This window comes from Nycticebus coucang, chromosome 18, assembly GCF_027406575.1.
Source record: "Nycticebus coucang isolate mNycCou1 chromosome 18, mNycCou1.pri, whole genome shotgun sequence".
NCBI lineage: Eukaryota > Metazoa > Chordata > Mammalia > Primates > Lorisidae > Nycticebus > Nycticebus coucang.
Window position 1 is genome coordinate 52,950,292 of NC_069797.1, and position 15,033 is coordinate 52,965,324.

General features: G+C 43.1%; 1 non-coding gene across 1 annotated transcript; it reads right to left on the minus strand.

The window, feature by feature from the left end:
• Positions 1–11,107: 11,107 nt before the first annotated feature.
• Positions 11,108–11,214, minus strand: LOC128571327 (U6 spliceosomal RNA). The gene has a single exon (XR_008375758.1). It is a non-coding gene; the product is annotated as a U6 spliceosomal RNA (small nuclear RNA).
• Positions 11,215–15,033: the final 3,819 nt, after the last annotated feature.

Genomic DNA, 15,033 nt, shown 5'->3' on the forward strand with positions numbered 1-15,033 from the left:
ATGACCTGTTACAGGACTCTTGAACCTGATTTTGAAAATGGGGCCCAGAGCATGCAAGGGAGGGACTTTGTGAGGAAGTTTTCTTCGGGAAGATCTCTTCCTGTGCTGTAAGTGCCCCCACACAATGTTGAGGGACACAAAACTCCCTGCTAGAAAATCTCAGGCAGAGAAACCTCTTGTAAGTCTGGGAGGAAGCATGTTGTAGGCCAGGAAACCAGAAAATGGATTGCACTGAATGTACCCAAGTGACAATGATTCTCTTTTAACTACTTTCCTCACCCATGGTGTCAGCATTTTGATCACGGGGCCCTGTTCCTATGGTTCCAGTTGAATTAACTGGGGACAGAATTGCTTCTTCTAAAATTTATAACACATAGGCCAGGCACGGTGGCTCGCGTCTAAAATCCTAGCACTCTCGGAGGCCGAGGCAGGTGGATTACTTGAGCTCAGGATTTCGAGACCAGCCTGAGCAAGAGCTGGACACCACCTCTACTAAAAATAGAAAAACTAGGTGGGTATTGTGGCAGGTGCCTGTAGTTCCAGCTCCTTGGGAGGCTGAGGCAAGAGGATCATGTGAGCCCAGGAGTTTGAGGTTGCTAGTGAGCTATGAAGCCACAGCATTCTACGCAGGGTGACAAAGTGAGACTCTGTCTCAAAATAAAATAAAATAAAATGAAGTAAAATTTATAACACAGACTGAAAAAAAAATTCTGGGTGGCTGAATCTGGAATGTCATATTCCTCCATTTAGATTGGGAGTGGGAGCAGGGATGGTCTGCAGAGAAAGAAAAATGCATCAGACCTAAAGAAAAAAGAAACAGAGAGGAGAGGTGGAGAGAAAATACTGCCTGGGTTTCCCTGTGGTTTCTCAGTCCCTGGTTGCAACTGAGTGAGGAGACCTGGATGGTGCGCACTCTGGCTCCTTTCTTTGATTCCACCTTTTTAATTTAAGCTATTGTGAGTTGGTTTCTGGTGTTTCAGCAGGATTCCCAATTAACACAACTGCTAACATCCCTTAATCTTTTGTCAAATGACATTTGACATCTTTCCTAGTTCATCTATTTCAGTTCTACTCCCAGCGCGCCCCACCCCTCGCCCACTGCAGGGCCTGTCTTTCTGTGGTCCACCTCTCCCTCCTCCTCTGTGCAGCACATCAGGATTCACAGAGCACTTTATCCTTTGATCTTCCCAATGACCTGGGAGCTAGTCATTATCCCTAGTGCAGTTCAGCAGTCCATTACTGAGTACCTACTACGTGCCAGGACTGCAACTGTGCTGTTCATTCTCCTTTCCTCTCTGAAACCTCTGGTGCTAATGTACAGACTCACTTGCAGGGCCTGAGGCAAGAGTAGAAATGGATGCCCACCTGCCCACGCCTAATATATTTCAGATGTTTAAATCAAGCTGACAAGCTGTTAAATAAGAACTGTGTTCTATCCTACCTGGACAGATATAGTGAGGGTTATATGTACAAATCTGGACAGCTACATCCATCTACCCTCTTTCTCTTTGCACACGTTCCCTCACCTTGAGGGGCTTCACCAGCACATGTGTGGACATCTTACCTCCATTCATACCTGCTGCAAATTGCTGCTCTCTGGTCATGTCTTGGGCTTAAGAGTGTGTATAGCAGTGGCACGCTCCTCTTTCCAGAAGGCAGACCTATTAAAGAGGCTCTGGGTCATTTGGGCAGCACATTCCAGTGTCTCAGGAAGCTGGGACATGGTCTAGAGTCGGGGGCTACTCAGGTGATGAGGGGCCCATCATTTTCTCTCCCAGATTCCTCACCTATTGGCCAAGGGCCATCTAAAAGAAGGGCAAAACACATCGCTTCTCGGCCTTTTGGCTAAGATCAAGTGTGAAGAAGGGCAAAACAGGGCCCTCCAAAGGGTGGAGTCCTCTGGTATGGGTCTAAGATCAGCACTGTAGGTGAGTTTTGAAATTTAGAATTGTTCAGTTTTCAGAAAGATATAATGTGCTACACACACTGCGAATTATTAATTCCCCCAGTGGGGTCTGGGGAGGGCATACTCAAATATATTGGCACATCTGCAATGAAAATCGATTAATCTTCATTCTAAGTGGGTTAAATAAAGACTATAAATAGACTTTATAGATGGCTCTATAAATTCCTTATGTCTTGTCAAATCAGATTTTGCCAATACATGAGTTTATGGGTTGAGTTGTGTCCCCTTCCCTCAGAAGACATGTTGAAGTCCTAACCCCCAGTCCTCAGAATGTGACCTTATTTAGAAATAAGGTCACTGAAGGTGTAATTAGTGAAAAGGAGGCAACACTGGAGTAGGAGGCCTTTAATCCAAGATGATTGGTGTCCTTTTAAGAAGAGAGAAATCAGGCTGGGAGAGAGACCTTTCGCCTGTAGTCTTAGCACTCTGGGAGGTCAAGGTGGGTGGATTGCCTCAGCTCAGGAGTTCGAGACCAGCCTGAGCTAGAGTGAGTCCTTGTCTCTAAAAAAAATAGCCAGGCCTTATGAAAGGCACCTGTAGTCCCAGCTACTTGGGAGGCTGAGGCAAGAGAATCAATTGAGACCAAGAGTTTGAGGTTACTGTAAGCTGTGATGCCATGGCACTCTACCGAGGGTGACAAAGTATGACTATCTAAAAAAAAAAAAAAAAGGAATAAAAAAATGCAAAAAAGAATAGTCACCAAAATAGCGTAATTATCTCATGATGGTAAAATTTCAGGCAATGTTTACATTTTAAATCTATTTTCTTTACTAACTAATATTTTATTTTATGTTATTTTATTTATTTATTTTTGAGACAGAGTCTCACTTTGTTTACCCTTAGGTAGAGTGCTATGGCATCATAGCCCACAGCAACCTCAGACTCTTGGACTCAAGTGATTCTCCTGCCTCAGCCTCCCGAGTAGCTGGGATTACAGGCGCCCGCCACAACACCCAGCTATTTTTTTGTTGTCGTTGCCATTGTTGTTTAGCAGGCCCGGGCTGGGTTTGAACCTGCTGGAGCATGTAGCCAGCACCCTAACCACTGAGTTATGGGTGCCAAGGCCCCCAAAGATTTTGATTGTACTGTGTTGTTACTTTCTTTAAATGGACTTCTAGGGAGAGTCGGTATAGACGGCTGTTTTTATTTTCCAGTTTTTCTCTCTGAGTCTATGCCTAATTTTGAAATAAAGTCTATCTGTACTCTGCCCTCCTGTTGTTGCCATCCCTTGGGGGCAATATTCACACCTCTGTCTAGGATTTGGTATTTTAGGCCAGTAGGCTTGATTAGCACCAGAGTATCAAGGTCCTCAAAAATACTTTAGACAAGAGCAAATATTATGAACAATACAAAACCCATAATATGGAAGCAGAGGCAGGACGGCGATGAGGCTGAGGGTTGCATTTGGAACCACGTGCCCACAGCATTTTCTCAAGTCTCAGAGACGTCAGTTTTATCACATTTGTCATTTCCCCACACCTTATTCTCAATGTCGTAAGTCACAAAGATGAGTCATTAAGCTGGTTTACTCAATTTATCTTGTGAACATACTGATAAAAACACTGTTATTGAATCCCCATGATTTTATTTTATTTTTTGATTGCAATGGCTTTTTAGAGGCTTTCCAAGCCCCCCAAAGGGTCTAGCACCCAGTCAACCATCTTTACAGTGGAGTCCTAATTACTCGATTCTGTTTTGTAGATCACAAAGTTTCCTTCCAATGATCTCTTCTTCCGTTTCCTCAAATCAGCTTACACATTCTGAAAGTATATCCATCTCTCTCTCATACTTTGAGGTGGCATATTCTGGTCTCTCGCTTTGTGTTTGAAGTAGATTGCTTCTTCCTCTTCACTATCATTAATCTTTTCATTATCTTCTTGTTTCTTTTAGCACAGTCAGGGCATAACATATTATCTTCTAGGCCTGGAGATGGGAAAATGCAGGCTGGTAACAGGAAGAGGGAAATCCTCCTCCTGGGAGTGGCAGGCACCCAGGCCTGACCTGCATGAAACTGTAGGCAGACCCAACCCTCTGTGTCTTCGGGGAAAGCCTCACCAAGGATCACACACCACCTGAGGCCAGAAGCTGTTGTCAAAAAGGCCTCAGCAGAAGCAGGAATGGACCGTGAATTCAGAGTCTTAGGCTGACCAGGTTTTGCAGCCATGGTTGCCCAGGATGCCACTGCAGATTCCTGAGCTGACGTTATCACTTCCACTCTGTTGGGCTCTTCTGTTTTCACATTCATCTTGGACCTTTCCTGAGGTTTTGTTCTCTTGGTCTCTGCCTTGAGTTTCCTTGAACATGAATGTAGTCTGGCCTCCTTTGGTGTTTCAGGAATTTCCCATTTCTGTTCAGGAAAGGCATGCTCCTGAAGCCTCAGAAAAACTTCTGTTTTCTTGCTGTCAGTACTCAACTTGAGTTGCTGGCACCAGTTCCGCAAAGCGTCTTGACACACATCATTAATCATTTTGTCTCAGCAAAACGGTTGGCAAGGGAAGATCAGGTTTTTTACATCTAGCTTTTTGGATGGCTTTTGATCATTTATTTGTTGGAGGTAGATGAACTTCATTGTGTTTCTGGGGATTGTTCAGTTTGATATCAGAAGTTGAAGAAACAGCTGGTTCCATTTGTTCATTATTTGAATTGTCTTTAACTGGAACCAATGTCAAAATCACACTTTCTTCATCATGTATTTCCTCCTCAGAGAAATTCTTCTGGCTGTAACCATGATTTGAGTCTGACATTTTCAGCAGGACCTGTAATCCTAGCTAGCACTCCCAGCGGCTGAGGTGAGAATCACTTTGAGTTCAGGAGTTCAAGAACAGCCTGAGCAAGAATGAGACCCCATCTCTACTAAAAATAGAAAAGTGAGCTGAGCATGGGAACACAAGCCTGTAGTTCCAGCTACTTGGGAGGCTGAGGCAGGAGGATTGCTTCGGCCCAGGAGTTTTATATTACAGTGAAGCATGATTTTAGAGTGCAGTAAGAGTTTTGGAGAGCCAATAAAACCCTTTAATTAAACTTGACAATGGTCATTAGAAGTAGTAATTAGTGCCATCTGCCTGATAATTGAATGGTCAGTATGAGAAATGGCTCTGTGTTAGGATCTGTAGGAGATAATCCCAGTGCTTTGGGAGGTTGAGGCAGGAGGATCAGTTGAGGCTAGGAGTTCAAGATCAGCCTGGTCAACACAGCAAGACCACATCTCTAAAAATAAAAAGAATTAAAACTTTAAAATTATCCAAGGTTAATGGTGTGCACCTGTAGTCCCAGCTACTCAGGGATCTGAAGCAGGAGGATTGCTTGAGCCTAAGAATTGGAGGCTGCAGTGAGCTATGTTTGGGTCTCTGTACTGCAGTCTGGTGACTGAGTCTTTATCTTAAAAAAAAACCTCTGCATCTCTGCAAGGTAGGGTAACATAATGAAAAGGCACAGTCAGCTGGTGCCTGTGTCTCAAAGAGTAGGGTGCTGGCCCCATATACCAGAGGTGGCAGGTTCAAACTTGGCCCCAGTCAAAAACTGCATTAAAAAAAAAAAAGGAACAGTTCAGATGCCCGTCGTCGTCATTTCCCCACACCTTATTAGCTCTGCTATTTCCTGCTGATGTTCATCTCTCAGAGCACAGTTTTCTCAGCTTAAGTCATGAAATGACTTAGTATATTACACATAGTAAATACACATAGTATATTGCCATATAAATCTTTGGCACATGGGTATAACTGTCATTTGTGTTGCTATTAGCTAATTTTTGAAGATTAGAAATTTGACACAGAGAAGTAAGATGACTTGCCCAAGATCACACAGCTGGTAACTGGCAGAGCAGGAATTTGAACCCAGATCTTCTGACTCCAGGCCATGTCCTCTTGGAGTTTGACACTGGTATGAGGCCAGGAAGTAATATCCATGGGTCCAGCGATACGGAGGGGTGCCGGCGTGGTGACCTGGGAAGAACAGCGTTGGGGAACCAGGAAAGATATGGAGTCTTTATAGGCAAGATTAATGGTCAGGGAATAGGTTCAGACACCTGAAAAGGGGCAAGAGCCAGGCAGAGGAACCCGATTCAGCGTTAGACGGCGGCCTGTTCACTTGCGGCCAAACACTGACCCCTGCTGGCCGCCCGAGGGAAGGCGGCGCCCGGCCCACCTCTCCACCGGGCAGGCCGATGTTCCTGTCACAGACAGGGCCCCTGGGATGGCACCTTCCTCTCCTGGAACCTCGCGACCTTGGTGCCTACTTAGGGCCGTCCAGGATTACGTCGCGTCGCCCTCCTCGCTCACTCAGCTTTTGACCAGAGAGGGCCGGTGTTGAGGGCCCCCACCTCGAGGACCGCTCCTTACCCCGCAGCCCACCGTCGTGTTTTGGAGGCTCTCGGCCTGCCATCCCACCCCGCCTATGACGCGACCACCTGGAGCGGGCGGAGGGCGACTGACTCTAGGACTGAATCTGAGCCTCGGCTGGGGCAAGTGAACCACTTCAAGATCAAACTTTTGGAGGAGAAACCTGCTGGGCACCTTGTTTGTAAACATTGGACACAGCACCTCTGACAGCCAGAACACAAGGTGGAGGTACAACAGCAGAGAATCAGCCCAATAGGGAAGTTGTGTGTGTGTGTGTGTGTGTGTGTGTGTCGGGGGTGTCTCTATCCCTAGTGCGGGACTCAGCATTTTATTCTATGACTTGGCTAAAAGCAAAGACAGACTTGTTAGCAATTCAAACATATTGATTTAGGAGGAAAGATTTTAAAAGATTTCAATAATCTTTAGAAATTGACAAGATGTTTTAAAAAATAAAGATTGATGTGAGTTTCTTTATCTTATTTTCCCCAAATCAAGAATCTTCTTTTAGAATGGAGTAGAACTGATTCAAACTAAATTTCCTATGAAAAGGTGGGGAGGAAGGTGAAAGCGTGAGTTGGCTGATCTGACCTTGTGCTCTGGGTGAGGTTCACAGCCAGCCCGCTGTAGAGTGAAGGTAGTTGAGCCTGAACAGAACAAATAATGCTCATGTTTACAACATATAAGAACTTTCCGGGTGGCGTCTGTGGCTCAAGGAGTAGGGCGCCGGTCCCATATGCCGGAGGTGGCGGGTTCAAACCCAGCCCCAGCTAAAAAAAAAAAAAAGAACTTTCCATCACATCCTTAGATCCTCTGAACTCCAGATTGACATTTTTTTTAGGTTGGCCTGGCTGCTAGTATTATTCTTATTTTCAGGCGAGGAACTTGGGACTTGAAGCTCTGCAAGATAAAGAGATTAATTTGATGGACAGATGAGATCATAATGCAGGTATTTTTGTCTGTCACCCTTGGGTAGAGTGCCATGCCATCATAGCTCACAGCAACCTCAAATTCTTGGGTTCAAGCAATACTCTTGCCTCAGCTTCCCAAGTAGCAGGGACTATAAACTTGTGCCACTACGCCTGGTTAGTTTTTCTATTTTAGTAGAGATGGAGTCTCTTGCTCACTCTTCCTCAGGCTGGTCTCAGTCTCCTGAGCTCAGGTGATCCACCTACCTCAGCTTCCCAGAGTGCTGGGAAGTGCTGGATTACAGGCGTGAGCCACTGAGCCCGGCCACAATGCAGGTTTTGACCCTTCCAACACAGTACATTATTATTTATGCCTTCTTAATAAAGTGGAACCTGCTGGCTCAGAAGGGAGATGGTTTTGTTACACACAACCCTGGTACTCTCTTTTTTTTTTTTTTTTGGAGACAGAGTCTCATTTTGTCACCTTCGGTAGAGTGCTGTGGCATTGCAGCTCACAGCAACCTCGAACTCCTGAGTTCAAGTGATCCTCTTGCCTCAGCCTCCCAAGTAGCTGGGACTACAGGCGCCTGCCACAACACCTGGTTATTTTTAGAGACGAGGTTTTGCTCTAGCTCGGGCTGCTCTGAAACTCATGAGCTCCAGTGATCCACCTACCTCAGCCTCCCAGAGTGTTAGGATTACAGGCATCAGCCACTGTGCCCAGCCTATCCTTGGTACTCTTGAGCACTGCATTTTTACAAAGATACCAACAAAGTGTCTCACTATTATCAGTTAACTTCAACTGAAACGTCCCCTCAGAGAGGGCTTCCCTAACCTTTTTAGTATTGTTTCCACCCCAGCCTCCCAAGTAGCTGGGACTACAGGCACCAGACAAAACGCCTGGTTGTTTTTTAGAGACTGGGTCTTGCTCTAGCTCAGGCTGGTCTCAAACTCTGTGAGCTCAAGCAATCCACCTGCTTCGGCCTCCTAGAGTGCTAGGATTACAGGTAGGAACTAATGCACCTGGGCAAACCAGTGAATTTTAATGAAATAGACAATGAAAAGTTCATTGACAGGGTTTCAGGTTCCACACTGCAATTAACCTTTAAGAAACGACCATTTGTGGGTGGCGCCTGTGGCTCAACGGGTAGGGCGCCAGTCCCATATGCCGGAGGTGGTGGGTTCAAGCCCAGCCCTGGCCAAAAATAAAAAAAAAAAAAAAAAAAAAGAAACGACCATTTGTCAAGTTTGGTGCATTATTTGAGAAAAATATCCACAAGTACTTGAAAAGGCTATTAAAGTACTTCTCCCTTTCTAACTACATATCTGTGTGAGGTCAGACTTTCTTCATAGATTTTTTTTTTTTTTTTGAGACAGAGTCTCACTATGTCACCCTTGGTAGAGTGCTGTGGTGTCATAGCTCACAGCAACCTCAAACTCAACTGATTCTCTTGCCTCAGCCTCCCAAGTAGCTGTGACTACAGGCGCCCACCATAACGCTATTCAGACTTTCTTCATATATTTCAAACATAACAATGTATCTCAACAGATTGACTGTAGATACAAAGAAGATATGAGAATCTACCTATTTTCTATTAAGCCAGACATAAAACAGAGTTGCAAAGATGCAAAATAACATCACTCTTCTCACTGTTTTTTTAATACAGTCATTTTTCATAAACTGTTACTTATGTTTGTATGTACAGTATATGGTTTATTAATTCTGTTTTTAATGAATTAATAAGTATTTTCAAAATTTCTCAGTTTTAACTTCTACTATGTAAATGTCAATGGCTGTTGAACATAAGCATATGAAAACAAAAACAAAACATATATACAAAAGCTCTGTGAGGCCCTCAATAACTGTTAAGAGTATAAAGGGAGACCAGTCCAGCGCAGGGCGTGGTAGCTCATGCCTGTAATCCCAGGACTCTGGAAGGCCAAGGCAGGTGGATTGCCTGAGATCAGAAGTTTGAGACCAGCCTGAGCCAGAGAGAGACCCCATCTCTGAAAATACCCTGGCGTTGTGGCAGGTGCCTGTAGTCCCAGCTACTCGGGAGGCTGAGGCAAGAGGATTGCTCAAGCCCAAGAGTTTGAGGTTGCTGTGAGTTATGACGCCACGGCACTCTACGGAGGGCATCAAAGTGAGACTCTGTCTCAAAAAAATAAATAAAAATAAAGGGAGACCAAAAGGTTTGAGAACCACTGAGCTAGAGATGAAGAAAATATCAACTTTTTTCTCCTTTGTAAACTGAGTTATAATTCACATACAATAAAATTCACACTTTAAAGTGTATGATTTAGTGGTTTTTAGTATACTAACAACGTTGTTCAACTATCACCACCACCTAATTCCAGAATGTTTCTTTTTTCCTTTTTATATATATTTTTATTTCAAATTAATATGAGGGTACAAATTTCTAGGTTACATTCATTGTTCTCTCCTCCAAGGTAAAGTGCAAGTTGTTGTAGAGCCCTTCACCCAGGGGATGTGCTGAACACCCTCACATTGTGTACATTAGGTGAGATCCCACCAATTGCCCCCTCCTCCTCCCACCAATCACCCTCTCCTTAATTCCAGAATGTTTTCATCATCCAAAAAGAAACTTGTAATGGTTAGCAATCACTCCCCATTTCCCTTCAGCCCTGACAACCACAAATTTCAATGAATCTGCCTATCTGGACATTTAATATGTATATATGGCCTTTAATGACTAGCTTCTATCACATAGTATAATGTTTTCAAGGTTCATCATTAGCATGTATCAGTACTTCATTCTTTTTATGATAAAATAATATTCCATTACATGGATAAACTACATTTTGTTTATCCACTCATTATTATAGATCATTTGGATTGTTCCTGCTTTTTGGCTGTAATAAATAATGCTGCTATGAACATTCATGGATAAGTTTTTACATAAAAACAATGCTTTCAATTCTCTTGGGTATATACCTAGAAGTGGGATTGGTGGGGTTTACAGTACCTTTATATTGAACTCTTTCAGGACCGGGCCAAACTGTTTCCCACAGTGGCTGCACCTTTTTGTATTCCCATTAGCAATATGTGAGGGTTCCAATTTCTCCACATCCCTGCTAATATTTCTTGCTGTCTTTCTGATTATAGCCATGCTAGTGGGTGTGAAGTGATGTCTCGTTGTGGTTCAGATTTGTGTTTCCCTAACAACTAATGATGCTGAACACCTTTTCACATACTTATTGGCCTTTTGTATATCTTATTTGCAGCAATGTCTAGTCCAAACATTTATTCCATTTTAAACTGTGCTGTCTTCTTATTATTGAATTGTAAAAGATCTTATGGACGGGCGGCGCCTGTGGCTCAGTGAGTAGGGTGCCAGCCCCATATACCGAGGGTGGTGGGTTCGGACCCAGCCCTGGCCAAACTGCAACAGAAAAATAGCCAGGTGTTGTGGCGGGCACCTGTAGTCCCAGCTGCTCGGGAGGCTGAGGCAAGAGAATCGTGTAAGCCCAAGAGTTAGAGGTTGCTGTGAGCTGTGTGACGCCACGGCACTCTACCGAGGGCGGTACAGTGAGACTCTGTCTCTACAAAAAAAAAAAAAAAAAAAGATCTTATGGACACAAGGTTCTTGCCAGATGTATGATGTGCAAATATTTTCTCTCATTCTGTGTTTTATCTTTTAACTTTCTTGATAGTGTCCTGCCACACAAGTTTTTACTTTTGATGGAGTCTAGTCTATTTTTCTGCAGTTTTTGTGTGTATGTGTGTGTGGTGGTTTTGGTGTCATATCTATGAAACTATTGCCTCATCCAAGGTCATGGAAATTTATACCCATGTTTTCTTCTAGGAGTTTTATAGTTTTAGTTCTTATACTTGTTTTTTTACTCATTTGGAGCTAAGTTTTTTTTTTTTTTTTTTTTTAAATATGGAACGCTTCACGAATTTGCGTGTCATCCTTGCGCAGGGGCCATGCTAATCTTCTTTGTATCGTTCCAATTTTAGTATATGTGCTGCCGAAGCGAGCACTGGAGCTAAGTTTTATAGATGATAAAAGATAGGGGTCCAAATTTATTCTTTTGCATGTTAAAAAAATATTTCCCCACAGAATGGTCTTTACACCTTGATCACAGATATACAGGTTTATTTCTGGACTCTCAATTCCATTCTACTGATCTGTGTGTCTGTCCTTAAGCAATTACCACACTATCTGGATTATTGTAGCTTTTGAAATTGGAAAGTATAAGTGCTCCAGCTTTGTTCTTATTCAAGATTGTTGTGGCTAGATGATATCAGATTTAATATTAACCTTTTTCATTTCAAATTGTTACATTATTCTCTTTATTTTTCTGTATTAGAAATTTTGTACTAATAGAAAGGATGACAGCTGTGTGTGTGTAGCAATAAAATGACTTAATAAATGCAGAACACAGAAGAGTATCTGACAGCTTCTATACTGTTATTTGTTATTCTTTTAAGTGAAAAAAAATTTTTTTGAGACAGAGCCTTACTTTGTCGCCCTTGGGCTCAAGTGATTCTCTTGCCTCAGCCTCCCAAGTAGCTGGGACTACAGGCGCTTGCCACAATGCTCAGATATTTTTAGAAGCAGGGTCTTGCTCTGGCTCAGGCTGGTCTTGAACACTGAGCTCAGGCAATCCACTGGCCTCAGCCCCCCAGAATTCTGGGATTACAGGCATAAGCCACTGTGCCCGGCCTACTTAAATGAAATTTTTAAAAAGTACCTTTTGAAGCTAGACTATCTGGGTTCAAATGCTAGTCCTGCTTCTCCTTAATGGTATGATCTTGGGCCAGTTACAAAACCTTGCCACATCCTAATCTGTATAATGCAAATAATAACCTTAGGCTGATAAGGTTCTTGTGAGGATTAAATGAGATAAAGACACAATTAAATCAGAGAATACAGCTCATAGGAGATGCTTTACCCCATAGGTGCTAAACTCTAGGGAGTGATCACACTTGGTGAAAAGCCTAGAAATCATTCCATAGGAAGGACATAAAGGAATTAGAGCATGAAGCTGTTTTTAATATCCAAAAGCCATATGTGAAAAAAAAAGATATTTTCTGTGTACTCCAGAGAGTATCAGGACCCCTGACTTTAAGGAAGGCATTCTGGCTAGTCCTCCCCAGGCCCCATCTCTCTGGGAGCTCCCCTAAAGCTCAGTGCCACCACTTGCCAATTAGTAATTATAATTATTTAGGTCTCATATGATCCCATTCCATAAATACTGACAACACACTTACTATCTGCCAGGCATCCTGTGTGTTAGACCCTGGAGTCCATGGATAAATGAAACACTGCCCCTGTCCTCCAAGTCACAGGCCAGCAGAAAACCAACTGGTGAAAGTTTGAAGGAACCAAATCCAAATTCCTGCTTGGTAGCCTTTTTCTGCCTCCCCCTTTTCTCCAGAGACCTTAGTTTTAGAATTAAGGCAGCAGCTACTTTTCCGCGATTAATCCCCTGACTTAAAAGGCGAGTCTCCGAGCAGGCCGTCCAGGCGCGGGCAGACAGAGGTCCCTGACATGGAACAGCGGCTTTCTGAGCGCCGAGCGCCCTCTAGTGTCTATTCACGGTAAAGCGAGTCCAACGCGAAACCTTCCGAACATTCCTATTTGCCGCCAAGAAATTCCCTTTTCTTTAGTGCCACCTATGCCTAAGCTGCTTTCAGATCTCCGCAGCAAAACAAAATCGACAGTTTAAAAATAATAAGTAATATAGTCGCCAATATTTTTGAGCACTTACTATGTGCCAGACCCTGTGTTAATTGTCTTATATGCCTTACCCATAAGGCAGATACTATGATTATTATTATCATTATTATTACGCCAGATATATAAAGGAAGAAACTGAGGCAGGTCGGACAACCAGCTCAAAGGGTCAGACTTCATAACCATGCTCTTCGTTTTGGTTTACTGTCCAAGAGAAGCAAGAACCACAGGTAATATCAAGATAGTTCTAGTCAAATTTCTCCTAGAACTGTAATTTATGTAAATCCATCAAATTTATGTCAAAATATCAAGTATGGAATGATAATGAGTCTTTCTCAGGTTCATAATGAAAGGGATAGAAAGAAATAATGGACTAGGATTTTGGAACTGTGGGTAGTGGCTCATTGATGTAAACAATTTCATGGATTTTCACAAGCATTTTGTTTTAGAGACAAGGTCTCACTCTGTTGCTCAGTCTGGTGTTCAGTGGCACAGTCATAGCTCACTGTAGCCTGGAACTCCTGGGCTCAAGTGATCCTCCTGCCTCAGCCTCCCTGGTTGCTGGGACTACAGGCATAACCCACTGTGCACGGTGACTGGCATTTTAGACATTGAAATACAGTCATGCATTGCTTAATGACAAGGACTAGGTTCCGAGAAATGCATCATTGGATAATGTCATCATTGTACAAACATTGTAGAGTGTACTTAGACAAACCAAATGGCCTACTGCATACCTAGGCTATATGCTAAACCCATTGCTCCTAGGCAAAAAAATCTATACAACATGTTACTGTATTGAGTATCACAGGCTATAACACAATGGCAATATTTGTGTATCTAAACATATCTAAACACTTCAATGGTACAGTAAAAATACCTTATTATAATCTTATGGGATTACCATCATTTAGTGGTACATAACTGCGTGATAAATCAGGAAAATACTAATCTGAATGACCCAGTACATATTCTCACATTCTTTCCTTTTTTTTTTGAGACAGAGTCTCACTCCATTGCCTAGGCTAGAATGCTGTAGTGTCAGCCTAGCTCACAGCAACTTCAGACTCCTGGGTTCAAGTAATCCGCTGCCTCAGCCTCCCAAGTAGCTGGGACTACAGGTGCCTGCCACAACGCCTGGCTAATCTTTGTATTTTTGGTAGAAACGGGGTCTTGCTTTGCTTAAGCTGGTCTCAAACTGCTGACCTCAAGTGTTCTTCCCATCTCACCTTCCCAGAGTGCTCAGGTTATGGGCATGAGCCACTGCACCCAGCCTCTCATATTCTTTCTCTCTCCCCACCCTGCCCTTTTATATATACACAGTATTCTTTTTCTATAAGAATATGATACATAATACATGTTTATATATACATGTATGACACACACATATATTTCCCCCCCATACGACTGACCGACTGACCATCTGAAATACACTGCTCTTTCTACCTACCCAGGATTATGGCCAAGCCATTTCACCCAACTGAAGCTGTCTTCTATGTTGTAATACCCTCGTAATGTGATTTCTACAGCCTCTTTCCTGTCCTCCTCTTGGTCACTAGTTCTCTTTGAGTGACCCATGCTTCTGAAAATGTCATCTTGGATCAAAATTAAAATCTCTATGTTATAGCCACCCCTCTCCATTTTTGGAGATGACAAATAGGGATTTCTTCCCTTTGTGATAGGACATGTGGTTAAAAACATTGTTTATTTTTTATATTTAGTTTATTCAGTACTTTTTTTAAAATGACAGTTGTTAGGGCCGCGCCTGTGGCTCAGTGAGTAGGGCGCCAGCCCCATATAGTGAGGGTGGCAGATTTGAACCCGGCCCAGCCAAACTGCAACAACAACAACAACAACAAAAATAGCCAGGCGTTGTGGTGGGCACCTGTAGTCCCAGCTACTTGGGAGGCTGAGGCAAGAGAATTGCCTAAGTCCAAGAGCTGGAGGTTGCTGCAAGCTGTGATGCCACAGCATTCAACCAAGGGTGATAAAGTGAGACTCTGTCTTTAAAAAAAAAAAAAAAATTGCTAGTTGTTGGAGTTAGCCTTTTCTATGATAGTATATTAAAAGATAGGCATTGATTAGTTCCCCCAACTTGCATTTGAGCTTCAGAGAGGTTA